Source organism: Ranitomeya variabilis, chromosome 6 (genome assembly GCF_051348905.1).
Source record: "Ranitomeya variabilis isolate aRanVar5 chromosome 6, aRanVar5.hap1, whole genome shotgun sequence".
Taxonomy (NCBI): domain Eukaryota; kingdom Metazoa; phylum Chordata; class Amphibia; order Anura; family Dendrobatidae; genus Ranitomeya; species Ranitomeya variabilis.
In genome coordinates, this window is record NC_135237.1 from 236,400,328 (window position 1) to 236,415,662 (window position 15,335).

The 15,335-nt window shown below is 45.6% G+C and overlaps 1 protein-coding gene across 13 annotated transcripts in view; it reads right to left on the reverse strand.

The window, feature by feature from the left end:
- CTNND2 (catenin delta 2) overlaps positions 1-15,335 on the reverse strand; it is a 3,400,942-nt gene that overhangs the window by 1,733,927 nt on the left and 1,651,680 nt on the right. The window lies entirely within an intron of this gene.

Sequence of the window (15,335 nt, forward strand, 5' to 3'; positions counted from 1 at the left end):
CTCTGCATTATAAACTTCTGTAAAGCACTTGTTGGGTCAAAGTGCTCACCACACATCTAGATAAGTTCCTTAGGGGGTCTACTTTCCAAAATGGTGTCACTTGTTAGGGGTTTCAATGTTTAGGCACATCAAGGGCTCTCTAAATGCAACATGGCGTCCCATCTCAATTCCAGTCAATTTTGCATTGAAAAGTCAAATGGCGCTCCTTCCCTTCCGAGCTCTGCCCTGCGCCCAAACAATGGTTTACACCCACATATGGGGTATCAGCGTACTCAGGACAAATTGCACAACAATTTTTGGGGTCCAATTTCTTCTCTCACCCTTGGGAAAATAAAAAATTGGGGGTGAAAAGATCATTTTTGTGAAAAAATATGATTTTTTATTTTTACGGCTTTGCATTATAAACTTCTGTAAAGCACTTGTTGGGTCAAAGTGCTCACCACACATCTAGATAAGTTCCTTAGGGGGTCTACTTTCCAAAATGGTGTCACTTGTTAGGGGTTTCAATGTTTAGGCACATCAGGGGCTCTCCAAATGCAACATGGCGTCCCATCTCAATTCCAGTCAATTTTGCATTGAAAAGTCAAATGGCGCTCCTTTGCTTCCAAGCTCTGCCATGCGCCCAAACTGTGGTTTACCCCCACATATGGGGTATCAGCGTACTCAGGACAAATTGTACAACAACTTTTGGGGTCTATTTTCTCCTGTTCCCCTTGGTAAAATAAAACAAATTGGAGCTGAAATAAATTTTGTGTGAAAAAAAGTTAAATGTTCATTTTTATTTAAACATTCCAAAAATTCCTGTGAAACACCTGAAGGGTTAATAAACTTCTTGAAAGTGGTTTTGAGTACCTTGAGGGGTGCAGTTTTTAGAATGGTGTCACACTTGGGTATTTTCTATCATATAGACCCGTCAAAATGACTTCAAATGAGATGTGGTCCCTAAAAAAAAATGGTGTTGTAAAAATGAGAAATTGCTGGTCAACTTTTAACCCTTATAACTCCGTCACAAAAAAAAATTTTGGTTCCAAAATTGTGCTGATGTAAAGTAGACATGTGGAAAATGTTATTTATTAAGTATTTTGTGTGACATATGTCTGTGATTTAAGGGCATAAAAATTCAAAGTTGGAAAATTGCGAAATTTTCCAAATTTTCGCCAAATATTCGTTTTTTTCACAAATAAACGCAAGTTATATCGAACAAATTTTACCACTAACATGAAGTACAATATGTCACGAGAAAACAATGTCAGAATCGCCAAGATCCGTTGAAGCGTTCCAGAGTTATAACCTCATAAAGGGACAGTGGTCAGAATTGTAAAAATTGGCCTGGTCATTAACGTGCAAACCACCCTCGGGGCTTAAGGGGTTAAAGGGATCCCTTAGTTGACCCAGGATCCCCATTTTGCCTTTTTGTTTTGTTTACCACTATTTAAAAGACTGCCGAATCATGGACGGTGAATGGTTCACAAACTGCTCTGTAAATAGTTCGCACCCTCTTAAGGGTGCCCTCTACTGGTTTTACAAAAAAGAGAACTCTTTGCGAAGAAACTGTTCCTGGAAACAGTACCGGAGTTCCTGCCCTACACGGACTTGCAACATGAGTAGTTGCACTACTTCAGAGAGACTTGGTTCCCTCTTAAAGGGAATGTTCACCAGTTGCACTTAATATACAATGTTGCCTTAAGAGAAAGTGAATAATGTTTTACATAGAAAAGTTATATGTAGCCAGTTAGTTAATTATAGAAAATGTTTAATAATGTGCTAGAGAATGAGGACAGGAAAGTGAACCCGTAGGAGTTAGTGGGTGAGTCCTCCTAGGAGCCATAAAGAGATGGCTCAGTGATCCTGTACTAAGAAAGAGGCAGTAGGCCTGGGCAGATAGACAGGCGGTCCTGCATAAGACAAATCAGAGAATAAAAAGAAAATATTGCACTTAGAAGAGAAAAATGAAGAAAAGTTAATTTATATTTTAGGAGTTTTATCATAGGCCTTTAGTGGATTCAGCTTACACGTCCTTAGAGGCAAAGTTAAATTTTTGTTCAGCATTTGCACTCAGTAGAATACCCGGCTGGGTAATAGAAGTTATTTATAGTGTGTTATTTAAGATATTTAACCATGTTTGTAACGTTCAAGAGTCCTCACCTCCCATAAAGGGAAGCACTGTTATTTTCACTTATTACTTGTTTATTGCATTTCAAAAATTTGTATGTCTTTTGCTGATATATATTGTTGTTTTCTTCCCAGTCCGGGAGTACTGGATTTAACCAGGGGGGAGTTGTTGTGAATTCTGTTCTCGAACTCCCTCCTGTGGTCATGAATGGTACTTCGGCGAGTTCGGCCCATGGACTCCCTCTGGTGGCTGTGAGTGGAGCTGCTGGTTCTGAGGTTCCTTCCTCAGCTGACCTCGTTTGGTCCCAGGCTGGCTGCTCTATTTAACTCCACTCAGATCGTTACTTGATGCCAGCTGTCAATGTTCTAGTACTGGTTCAGATCTCTCTTGGATCTTTCTGAGGACCTGTCTACTCCAGCAGAAGCTAAGTCCCTGCTAGTTTATTTGCTGATCTTTGTTTTCTTGTCCAGCTTGCTATCATGATATTGCCTTGCTAGCTGGAAGCTCTGGGAGGCAGAGTGGCACCTCCGCACCGTGAGTCGGTGCGGGGGTCTTTTTGCACACTCTGCGTGGCTTTTTGTAGTGTTTTGTGCTGACCGCAAAGATACCTTTTCTATCCTCAGTCTGTTTAGTGAGGTCTGGCCTCCTTTGCTGAAACCTGTTTCATTCTTATGTTTGTGACTTTCATCTTAACTCACAGTCAATATTTGTGGGGGGCTGCCTTTTCCTTTGGGGAAATTTCTCTGAGGCAAGTTAGGCTTTATTTCCTATCTTTAGGGGTAGTTAGCTCTTAGGCTGTGAAGAGGCGTCTAGGCAGAGTTAGGTACGCTCCACGGCTATTTCTAGTGTGTGTGTGATAGGATTAGGCTTGCGGTCAGCAGAGCTCCCACTTCCCAGAGCTTGTCCTGTGTGATAGTTTAACCATCAGGTCTTTCCGGGTGCTCCTAACCACCAGGTCCATAACAGTACAGCTGGCCAATAAAGTGTTAATGCATCTCAATAGAGGGATAAGAGAAGTTCTGAGACCATTTTTTTTTTCTGCAGTGTGTTTTGTCTTTCTTTTCCCCTTAATCTCTGGGTGTTTCAGGACACAGGTGTAGATATGGACATTCAAGGTCTGTCCTCTTGTATGGATCAACTCACTGCTAGGGTACAAAGCATTCAAGATTATGTAGTTCAGAATCCGATGTTAGAGCCTAGAATTCCAATTCCTGATTTGTTTTCTGGGAATAGATCTAAGTTCCTGAATTTCAAAAATAATTGTAGACTGTTTCTTGATTTGAAACCCCGCTCCTCTGGTGACCCCATTCAGCAAGTAAAAATCATTATTTCTTTGTTACGTGGCGACCCTCAAGACTGGGCATTTTCCTTTGCGCCAGGAGATCCTGCATTGCGTAATGTGGATGCGTTTTTTCTGGCGCTTGGATTGCTTTATGATGAACCGAATTCAGTGGATCAGGCAGAGAAAGTCTTGCTGGCTTTGTGTCAGGGTCAGGATGAAGCGGAGGTATATTGTCAGAAGTTTAGAAAGTGGTCTGTGCTTACTCAGTGGAATGAATGTGCCCTGGCGGCAATTTTCAGAAAGGGTCTTTCTGAAGCCCTTAAGGATGTTATGGTGGAATTTCCCATGCCTGCTGGTCTGAATGAGTCTATGTCCTTGGCCATTCAGATCGATCGACGCTTGCGTGAGCGCAAAGCTGTGCACCATTTGGCGGTATCTTCTGAGCAGAGGTCTGAGCCTGTGCAATGTGATAGGACTTTGAGCAGAGCTGAACGGCAAGAACACAGACGTCAGAATGGGCTGTGTTTTTACTGTGGTGACTCTATTCATGCTGTCTCTGATTCTCCTAAGCGCACTAAGCGGTTCGCTAGGTCTGCCACCATTGGCACGGTACAGCCTAAATTTCTTTTGTCCGTTACTCTGATTTGCTCTTTGTCATCCTATTCTGTTATGGCATTTGTGGATTCAGGCGCTGCCCTGAATTTGATGGACTTGGAGTTTGCCAGGCGCTGTGGTTTTTTCTTGGAGCCCTTGCAGTATCCTATTCCATTGAGAGGAATTGATGCTACGCCTTTGGCCAAGAATAAGCCTCAGTACTGGACTCAATTGACCATGTGCATGGCTCCTGCACATCAGGAGGATATTCGCTTTTTGGTGTTGCATAATCTGCATGATGTGGTCGTTTTGGGTTTGCCATGGCTACAGGTCCATAATCCAGTATTGGATTGGAAATCAATGTCTGTGTCCATTTGGGGTTGTCAAGAGGTACATGGAGATGTTCCATTGTTGTCAATTTCGTCTTCCACTCCTTTTGAAGTCCCTGAGTTTTTGTCGGATTACCGGGATGTATTTGATGAGCCCAAATCCAGTGCCCTACCTCCTCATAGGGATCGCGATTGTGCTAATAATTTGATTCCTGGTAGTAAGTTTCCTAAGGGCCGACTGTTCAATTTGTCTGTGCCAGAGCATGCCGCTATGCGGAGTTATATAAAGGAGTCCTTGGAGAAAGGGCATATTCGCCCGTCGTCGTCACCGTTGGGAGCAGGTTCTTTTTTGTGGCCAAGAAGGATGGTTCTCTGAGACCTTGTATAGATTACCGCCTTCTTAATAAAATCACAGTCAAATTTCAGTACCCTTTGCCGCTACTGTCTGATTTGTTTGCTCGGAATAAGGGGGCTAGTTGGTTCACCAAGATAGATCTTCGAGGCGCGTATAATCTTGTGCGTATTAAGCAGGGCGATGAATGGAAAACAGCATTTAATACGCCCGAGGGCCATTTTGAGTACCTGGTGATGCCATTCGGGCTTTCTAATGCTCCATCTGTGTTTCAGTCCTTTATGCATGACATCTTCCGAAAGTACCTGGATAGATTCATGATTGTATATTTGGATGATATTTTGTTCTTTTCGGATGATTGGGAGTCTCATGTGAAGCAGGTCAGAATGGTGTTCCAGATCCTTCGTGCTAATTCGTTGTTTGTGAAGTGATCTAAATGTCTCTTTGGAGTTCAGAAGGTTTCATTTTTGGGCTTCATTTTTTCCCCTTCTACTATCGAGATGGACCCTGTTAAAGTTCAAGCCATTTATGATTGGACTCAGCCTACTTCTGTGAAGAGCCTTCAGAAATTCCTGGGCTTTGCTAATTTTTACCGTCGCTTCATCGCTAATTTTTCTAGTGTTGTTAAACCATTGACTGATTTGACCAAGAAAGGTGCTGATGTGGTCAATTGGTCCTCTGCGGCCGTTGAGGCTTTTCAGGAGTTGAAGCGTCGTTTTTCTTCTGCCCCTGTGTTGTGTCAGCCAGATGTTTCGCTCCCGTTTCAGGTCGAGGTTGATGCTTCTGAGATTGGAGCAGGGGCTGTTTTATCTCAAAGAACTTCTGATGGCTCGGTGATGAAACCATGTGCTTTCTTTTCTAGAATGTTTTCGCCTGCTGAGCGCAATTATGATGTGGGCAATCGAGAGTTGTTGGCTATGAAGTGGGCATTTGAGGAGTGGCGATATTGGCTTGAAGGAGCCAAGCATCGCGTGGTGGTCTTAACGGATCACAAGAATCTGACTTATCTCGAGTCTGCCAAGCGGTTGAATCCTAGACAAGCTCGATGGTCGCTGTTTTTCTCCCGGTTCGATTTTGTGGTTTCATACCTTCCGGGTTCTAAGAATGTGAAGGCTGATGCCCTTTCAAGGAGTTTCGTGCCTGATTCTCCGGGAGTTCCTGAGCCGGTTGGTATTCTCAAAGAGGGGGTAATTTTGTCTGCCATCTCTCCTGATTTGCGGCGGGTGCTGCAGGAGTTTCAGGCTGATAGACCTGACCGTTGTCCAGCGGAGAAACTGTTTGTCCCTGATAGATGGACTAGTAGAGTTATCTCTGAGGTTCATTGTTTGGTGTTGGCTGGTCATCCTGGAATCTTCGGTACCAGAGATTTGGTGGCTAGATCCTTTTGGTGGCCTTCCTTGTCACGGGATGTGCGTTCTTTTGTGCAGTCCTGTGGGACTTGTGCTCGGGCTAAGCCCTGCTGTTCTCGTGCCAGTGGGTTGCTTTTGCCCTTGCCGGTCCCGAAAAGGCCCTGGACGCATATTTCCATGGATTTTATTTCAGATCTCCCTGTCTCTCAAAGGATGTCGGTCATCTGGGTGGTTTGTGATCGCTTCTCTAAGATGGTCCATTTGGTACCCTGTTATGGTGACCTGGTGGTTAGGAGCACTAGGAATGACCTGATGAGCAAACTAGTAATACAGGACCAGCTCTGGGAAGTGGGAGCTCTGCTGACCGCAACCCCTAATCCTATCACAACAACTAGAAATAGCCGTGGAGCGTACCTGACTCTGCCTAGATGCCTCTTCACAGCCTAAGAGCCAACTACCCCTAAAGATAGAAAATAAAGCCTACCTAGCCTCAGAGAAATTCCCCAAAGAAAACAGGCAGCCCCCCACAAATATTAACTGTGAGTTAAGATGGAAGTCACAAACACAGGAATTAAATAGGTTTCAGCAAAGGAGGCCAGACTTAACTAAACAGACTGAGGATAGAAAAGGCAACTTTGCGGTCAGCACAAAAAACTATAAAAACCACGCAGAGTGTGCAAAAGAGACCCCCGCACCGACTCACGGTGCGGAGGTGCCACTCTGCATCCCAGAGCTTCCAGCTAGCTTGGCAAAATCATGATAGCAAGCTGGACAGAAAACAGAGATAAACAATTTAACTAGCAGGGACTTAGCTTTTGCTGGAGTAGACAGGTCATCTGCAAGATCCAAGAGAGAACTGAACCAGTACTAGAACATTGACAGCTGGCATCAAGTAACGATCTGAGTGGAGTTAAATAGAGCAGCCAGCCTAGAACTAAATGAGGTCAGCTGGAGAAGGAACCTCAGAACCAGCAGCTCCACTCACAGCCACCAGAGGGAGTCCATGGACAGAACTCGCCGAAATACCATTCATGACCACCGGAGGGAGTTCGAGAACAGAATTCACAACAGTACCCCCCCCTTGAGGAGGGGTCACCGAACCCTCACCAGAGCCCCCAGGCCGATCAGGACGAGCCAAATGAAAGGCACGAACCAGATCGGCAGCATGAACATCAGAGGCAACAACCCAGGAATTATCCTCCTGACCATAACCTTTCCACTTGACCAGGTACTGAAGTTTCCGTCTCGAAATATGAGAATCCAAAATCTTCTCCACCACATACTCCAACTCCCCCTCAACCAACACCGGGGCAGGAGGGTCAACGGAGGGAACCATAGGAGCCACATATCTCCGCAATAACGACCTATGGAACACATTATGGATGGCAAAAGAAGCTGGAAGGTCCAAACGAAATGACACAGGATTAAAAATTTCAGAAATCTTATAAGGACCAATGAACCGAGGCTTAAACTTAGGAGATGAAACCTTCATAGGAACATAATGAGACGACAACCAAACCAAATCCCCACATGCTGGAAAAATAATGGAACCAAATCAGAGGAGGAAGGCAATTTAGGCAAAGGTACCAAATGGACCATCTTAGAGAAGCGATCACAAACTACCCAGATGACAGACATCCTTTGAGAGACAGGGAGATCTGAAATAAAATCCATGGAAATATGCGTCCAGGGCCTTTTCGGGACCGGCAAGGGCAAAAGCAACCCACTGGCACGAGAACAGCAGGGCTTAACCCGAGCACAAATCCCACAGGACTGCACAAAAGAACGCACATCCCGTGACAATCTCTGGTACCAAAGATTCCAGGATGACCAGCCAACACCGAACAATGAACCTCAGAGATAACTCTGCTAGTCCATCTATCAGGGACAAACAGTTTCTCCGCTGGACAACGGTCAGGTCTATCAGCCTGAAACTCCTGCAGCACCCGCCGCAAATCAGGGGAGATGGCAGACAAAATTACCCCCTCTTTGAGAATACCAGCCGGCTCAGGAACTCCCAGAGAATCAGGCACAAAACTCCTTGAGAGGGCATCAGCCTTCACATTCTTAGAACCCGGAAGGTACGAAACCACAAAATCGAAGCGGGAGAAAAACAGCGACCATCGAGCCTGTCTAGGATTCAACTGCTTGGCAGACTCGAGATAAGTCAGATTCTTGTGATCCGTCAAGACCACCACGCGATGCTTGGCTCCTTCAAGCCAATGTCGCCACTCCTCGAACGCCCACTTCATAGCCAACAACTCTCGATTGCCCACATCATAATTGCGCTCAGCAGGCAAAAACTTTCTAGAAAAGAAAGCACATGGTTTCATCACCGAGCCATCAGAACTTCTTTGAGATAAAACAGCCCCTGCTCCAATCTCAGAAGCATCCACCTCGACCTGAAACGGGAGCGAAACATCTGGCTGACACAACACAGGGGCAGAAGAAAAACGACGCTTCAACTCCTGAAAAGCCTCAACGGCCGCAGAGGACCAATTGACCACATCAGCACCTTTCTTGGTTAAATCAGTCAATGGTTTAACAACACTAGAAAAATTAGCGATGAAGCGACGGTAAAAATTAGCAAAGCCCAGAAATTTCTGAAGGCTCTTCACAGAAGTAGGCTGAGTCCAATCATAAATGGCCTGAACTTTAACAGGGTCCATCTCGATAGTAGAAGGGGAAAAAATGAAGCCCAAAAATGAAACCTTCTGAACTCCAAAGAGACATTTAGATCTCTTCACAAACAAGGAATTAGCACGAAGGATCTGGAACACCATTCTGACCTGCTTCACATGAGACTCCCAATCGTCCGAAAAGAACAAAATATCATCCAAATATACAATCATGAATCTATCCAGGTACTTTCGGAAGATGTCATGCATAAAGGGCTGAAACACAGATGGAGCATTAGAAAGCCCGAATGGCATCACCAGGTACTCAAAATGGCCCTCGGGCGTATTAAATGCTGTTTTCCATTCATCGCCCTGTTTAATACGCAAAAGGTTATACGCCCCTCGAAGATCTATCTTAGTGAACCAACTAGCCCCCTTAATCCGAGCAAACAAATCAGACAGCAGAGGCAAAGGGTACTGAAATTTGACGGTGATTTTATTGAGAAGGCGGTAATCTATACAAGGTCTCAGAGAACCATCCTTCTTGGCCACAAAAAAGAACCCTGCTCCTAACGGTGACGACGACGGGCGAATATGCCCTTTCTCCAAGGACTCCTTTATGTAACTCCGCATAGCGGCGTGTTCTGGCACAGACAAATTGAACAGTCGGCCCTTCAGAAACTTACTACCAGGTTTCAAATTAATTGCACAATCGCAATCCCTATGAGGAGGTAGGGCACTGGATTTGGGCTCATCAAATACATCCCGGTAATCCGAAAAGAACTCAGGGACTTCAGAAGGATGGGAAGACGAAATTGACAACAATGGAACATCACCATGTACCCCTTGACAACCCTAACTAGATACAGACATTGATTTCCAATCCAATACTGGATTATGGACCTGTAGCCATGGCAAACCCAAAACGACCACATCATGCAAATTATGCAACACCAAAAAGCGAATATCCTCCTGATGTGCAGGAGCCATGCACATGGTCAATTGAGTCCAGTACTGAGGCTTATTCTTGGCCAAAGGCGTAGCATCAATTCCTCTCAATGGAATAGGATACTGTAAAGGCTCCAAGAAAAAACCACAGCGCCTGGCAAACTCCAAGTCCATCAAATTCAGGGCAGCGCCTGAATCCACAAATGCCATAACAGAATAGGACGACAGAGAGCAAATCAGAGTAATGGACAAAAGACATTTTGGCTGTACAGTACCAATGGTGGCAGACCTAGCGAACCGCTTAGTGCGCTTTGGACAATCAGAGATAGCATGAGTGGAGTCACCACAGTAAAAACACAGACAATTCTGATGTCTGTATTCTTGCCGTTCAGCTCTGGTCAAGGTCCTATCACATCGCATAGGCTCAGGCCTCTGCTCAGAAGATACCTCCAAATGGTGCACAGTTTTGCGCCCATGTAAGCGTCGATCGATCTGAATGGCCAAGGACATAGACTCATTCAGACCAGCAGGTGTGGGGAATCCCACCATAACATCCTTAAGGGCTTCAGAAAGACCCTTTCTGAAAATTGCCGCCAGGGCACACTCATTCCACTGAGTAAGCACAGACCACTTTCTAAACTTCTGACAATATACCTCCGCTTCATCCTGACCCTGACACAAAGCCAGCAAGATTTTCTCTGCATGATCCACTGAATCTGGTTCATCATAAAGCAATCCAAGCGCCAGAAAAAACGCATCTACATTACGCAATGCAGGATCTCCTGGCGCAAGTGAAAATGCCCAGTCTTGAGGGTCGCCACGCAGCAAAGAAATAATGATTTTTACTTGCTGAATGGGGTCACCAGAGGAGCGGGGTTTCAAAGCAAGAAACAGTCTACAATTATTTTTGAAATTCAGGAACTTAGATCTATCCCCAGAAAACAAATCAGGAATTGGAATTCTGGGTTCTAACATCGGATTCTGAACTACATAATCTTGAATGCCTTGTACACTTGCAGTGAGTTTATCCACACAAGAGGACAGACCTTGAATGTCCATATCTACACCTGTGTCCTGAACCACCCAGAGATTTAGGGGAAAGGAAAAACAAAACACGCTGCAGAGGAAAAAAAAAAAAAGGTCTCAGAACTTCTCTTATCCCTCTATTGAGATGCATTAACACTTTACAGGCCAGCTGTACTGTTATGGTGACCTGGTGGTTAGGAGCACTAGGAATGACCTGATGAGCAAACTAGTAATACAGGACCAGCTCTGGGAAGTGGGAGCTCTGCTGACCGCAACCCCTAATCCTATCACAACAACTAGAAATAGCTGTGGAGCGTACCTGACTCTGCCTAGACACCTCTTCACAGCCTAAGAGCTAACTACCCCTAAAGATAGAAAATAAAGCCTACCTAGCCTCAGAGAAATTCCCCAAAGAAAACAGGCAGCCCCCCACAAATATTAACTGTGAGTTAAGATGGAAGTCACAAACACAGGAATTAAATAGGTTTCAGCAAAGGAGGCCAGACTTAACTAAACAGACTGAGGATAGAAAAGGCAACTTTGCGGTCAGCACAAAAAACTATAAAAACCACGCAGAGTGTGCAAAAGAGACCCCCGCACCGACTCACGGTGCGGAGGTGCCACTCTGCATCCCAGAGCTTCCAGCTAGCTTGGCAAAATCATGATAGCAAGCTGGACAGAAAACAGAGATAAACAATTTAACTAGCAGGGACTTAGCTTTTGCTGGAGTAGACAGGTCATCTGCAAGATCCAAGAGAGAACTGAACCAGTCCTAGAACATTGACAGCTGGCATCAAGTAACGATCTGAGTGGAGTTAAATAGAGCAGCCAGCCTAGAACTAAATGAGGTCAGCTGGAGAAGGAACCTCAGAACCAGCAGCTCCACTCACAGCCACCAGAGGGAGTCCATGGGCCGAACTCGCCGAAGTACCATTCATGACCACAGGAGGGAGTTCGAGAACAGAATTCACAACAACTCCCCCCTGGTTAAATCCAGTACTCCCAGACTGGGAAGAAAACAACAATATATATCAGCAAAAGACATACAAATTTTTGAAATGCAATAAACAAGTAATAAGTGGAAATAACAGTGCTTCCCTTTATGGGAGGTGAGGACTGAACTCGCCGAAGTACCATTCATGACCACAGGAGGGAGTTCAAAAACAGAATTCACAACAGTACCCTTGCCTAAATTGCCTTCCTCCTCTGATTTGGTTCCATTATTTTTCCAGCATGTGGTTCGTTTGCATGGCATTCCGGAGAACATTGTGTCGGACAGAGGTTCCCAGTTTGTTTCAAGGTTTTGGCGGTACTTTTGTGCTAAGATGGGCATTGATTTGTCTTTTTCTTCAGCTTTCCATCCTCAGACAAATGGACAAACCGAACGAACCAATCAGACTTTGGAGACATATCTGAGATGCTTTGTTTCTGCTGATCAGGATGATTGGGTGTCCTTCTTGCCTTTGGCTGAGTTCGCCCTTAATAATCGGGCCAGCTCGGCTACTTTGGTTTCGCCTTTTTTCTGTAATTCTGGTTTCCATCCTCGTTTTTCTTCAGGGCAGGTTGAGCCTTCGGACTGTCCTGGTGTAGATTCTGTGGTGGACAGGTTACAGCAAATTTGGACTCACGTAGTGGACAATTTGACATTGTCCCAGGAGAAGGCTCAACGTTTCGCTAACCGCCGTCACTGTGTTGGTCCCCGACTTCGTGTTGGAGATTTGGTTTGGTTGTCGTCTCGTTATGTTCCTATGAAGGTTTCTTCTCCTAAGTTTAAGCCTCGTTTCATTGGTCCTTATAAGATTTCTGAAATTCTCAATCCTGTGTCATTTCGTTTGGCCCTTCCAGCTTCTTTTGCCATCCATAATGTGTTCCATAGGTCGTTGTTGCGGAGATATGTGGCGCCTATGGTTCCCTCCGTTGACCCTCCTGCCCCGGTGTTGGTTGAGGGGGAGTTGGAGTATGTGGTGGAGAAGATTTTAGATTCTCGTATTTCGAGACGGAAACTTCAGTACCTGGTCAAGTGGAAGGGTTATGGTCAGGAAGATAATTCCTGGGTTGTTGCCTCTGATGTTCATGCTGCCGATCTAGTTCGTGCCTTTCATTTGGCTCATCCTGATTGGCCTGGGGGCTCTGGTGAGGGTTCGGTGACCCCTCCTCAAGGGGGGGTACTGTTGTGAATTCTGTTCTCGAACTCCCTTCTGTGGTCATGAATGGTACTTCGGCGAGTTTGGCCCATGGACTCCCTCTGGTGGCTGTCAGTGGAGCTGCTGGTTCTGAGGTTCCTTCCTCAGCTGACCTCGTTTGGTCCCAGGCTGGCTGCTCTATTTAACTCCACTCAGATCGTTACTTGATGCCAGCTGTCAATGTTCTAGTACTGGTTCAGATCTCTCTTGGATCTTTCTGAGGATCTGTCTACTCCAGCAGAAGCTAAGTCCCTGCTAGTTTATTTGCTGATCTTTGTTTTCTTGTCCAGCTTGCTATCATGATATTGCCTTGCTAGCTGGAAGCTCTGGGAGGCAGAGTGGCACCTCCGTACCGTGAGTCGGTGCGGTGGTCTTTTTGCACACTCTGCGTGGCTTTTTGTAGTGTTTTGTGCTGACCGCAAAGATACCTTTTCTATCCTCAGTCTGTTTAGTGAAGTCTGGCCTCCTTTGCTGAAACCTGTTTCATTCTTATGTTTGTGACTTTCATCTTAACTCACAGTCAATATTTGTGGGGGGCTGCCTTTTCCTTTGGGGAAATTTCTCTGAGGCAAGTTAGGCTTTATTTCCTATCTTTAGGGGTAGTTAGCTCTTAGGCTGTGAAGAGGTGTCTAGGCAGAGTTAGGTACGCTCCACGGCTATTTCTAGTGTGTGTGTGATAGGATTAGGCTTGCAGTCAGCAGAGCTCCCACTTCCCAGAGCTTGTCCTGTGTGATAGTTTAACCATCAGGTCTTTCCGGGTGCTCCTAACCACCAGGTCCATAACAGGGAGTGCAGCGCCCCAGAGTCCTGGTCATTGCAGTACTGATGCTCCGCCTCTAAGGGGAGTGATGGTATGTCTGATGGCACTGAAGGAGTTCACCTAACCAGGTATCACAGACACCAATACACTTCATAGTCTGGCCCCCAGGGGGAGCTAAGGGTGCTATGTATTAGGCCACTCCTCACAATCTGGTAAAACTGGGGGTTGGATAGAAAGTTAGACAGAAGCTGACTGAGTTGGAACCAGGCAACATCCTGTGGCAGAGGGTGTTGTGGGGGAAGATTCAGGGGGGGTCCCTGTCAGGGGTGGGATCCTGACAGAGGCCTAGCGAACAGGAAAGAACGTTAAGGAACCGCGCCTGCACTACATCGCGGCGGTATCTCAAGAAAGGAAAAGAAGCGAGGTTTATTGTGGGGAGTGAGAAACGAGATCGAAGCAAAAAGGAGATAACACCAGTAGGAGTGGTGCTGTAAGATCGAGGCAACATCCTACTGAGGCGCGTAGCCGGAACGCCGAGGAAGTATTGGGCTCCAATCATTACTTCAAACAGCGGCAGGACAGTCAGTTATAGGTGGGCTGTCTCACCTAAATCACCTAAGCAGACATAGGGGGCAACTGTGGGAGAGGGGCGTCACTAGGGTCCCGGAAGAACTCCAGGCCTACCCATCATACGGGTGAGTCCTAGCCATATCATCTGGGGGACGGAGAAGAACATCAGAACAGACATAAGTTGTGGGAAATAACATCAGAACCAGACAACAGGCGTGAGGACTATCCCGTGGTGCTCAGCAGGGAAGTACTACAACACACAGGCGCTAGAAGGAAGGCACTGATTTCCACCTGCGAAGGGAACTCTGGAGGTGCCATCGGACCGGCCGGTCTCAGACAGCCCTGTTAACCGTACTCTTGATTGAGGATCTTGAAGCCTTCAGTAAAGAGGTAAAGAGACTGCAACCCTGTGTCCTCGTTATTCATCGCGACCTGCACCAAACACTACCATCTACAACTTTCATTGGACGCCCCTTTAGCAGGGTCACGGACCGGGTCTAGCCACCGTGACATCCCCAGAACCGAGATAGAGAAGCCCGGTACCGGGTACCCCACGGCCCTGCGACTGGGGGCCGCTCCAAACTCACCAGGCGTCAGCCGGAGATACAAACAAAAAGGCCTCACAAGTTATTAACCAAGCCACAGAATGTTCAGTTCAAACGTAGAAATTTATTAATAATAAATAGAATAAAATATTTTTTCACTTCAAAATACATTTACATAATGTCAAGAATGCCTCCAATCCAATAACTGGTTCTGTGTGCGGTACAGATATTGAGCAACAGCAGGCTTAAAATACATAAGATACCTCATTACATAACCTATTGCCGGTGCCCAATCATTTATATTTATATCAACATGAATTGCCTGAGGAATAGACCTGCTATATTAAAGTGCCAATGTGCATATGTAACTGGCTGTCCAAAATAGCCTATAAGGCTTATATCATGATGTACAATTATACTAATTATTCATAAATATAGCTTACATAGCGCCTAAGTCTTAGCATGTACCATGTTTACAAAATTTACCAGGCATGACCCCAACTATGGCATAATCAAAAGATCATAATTACCTCTGCACTCTCTCACAGAACCAGTGTTAAACCCCTACGCGCATTTCGATAGTTCTTCTTCCGCGGGCGTATGTTGAGGAGGCGAGATGAGGGTCTATTTAAATGAGTTTCCAGCCAATCGTTAATATCCCTAATG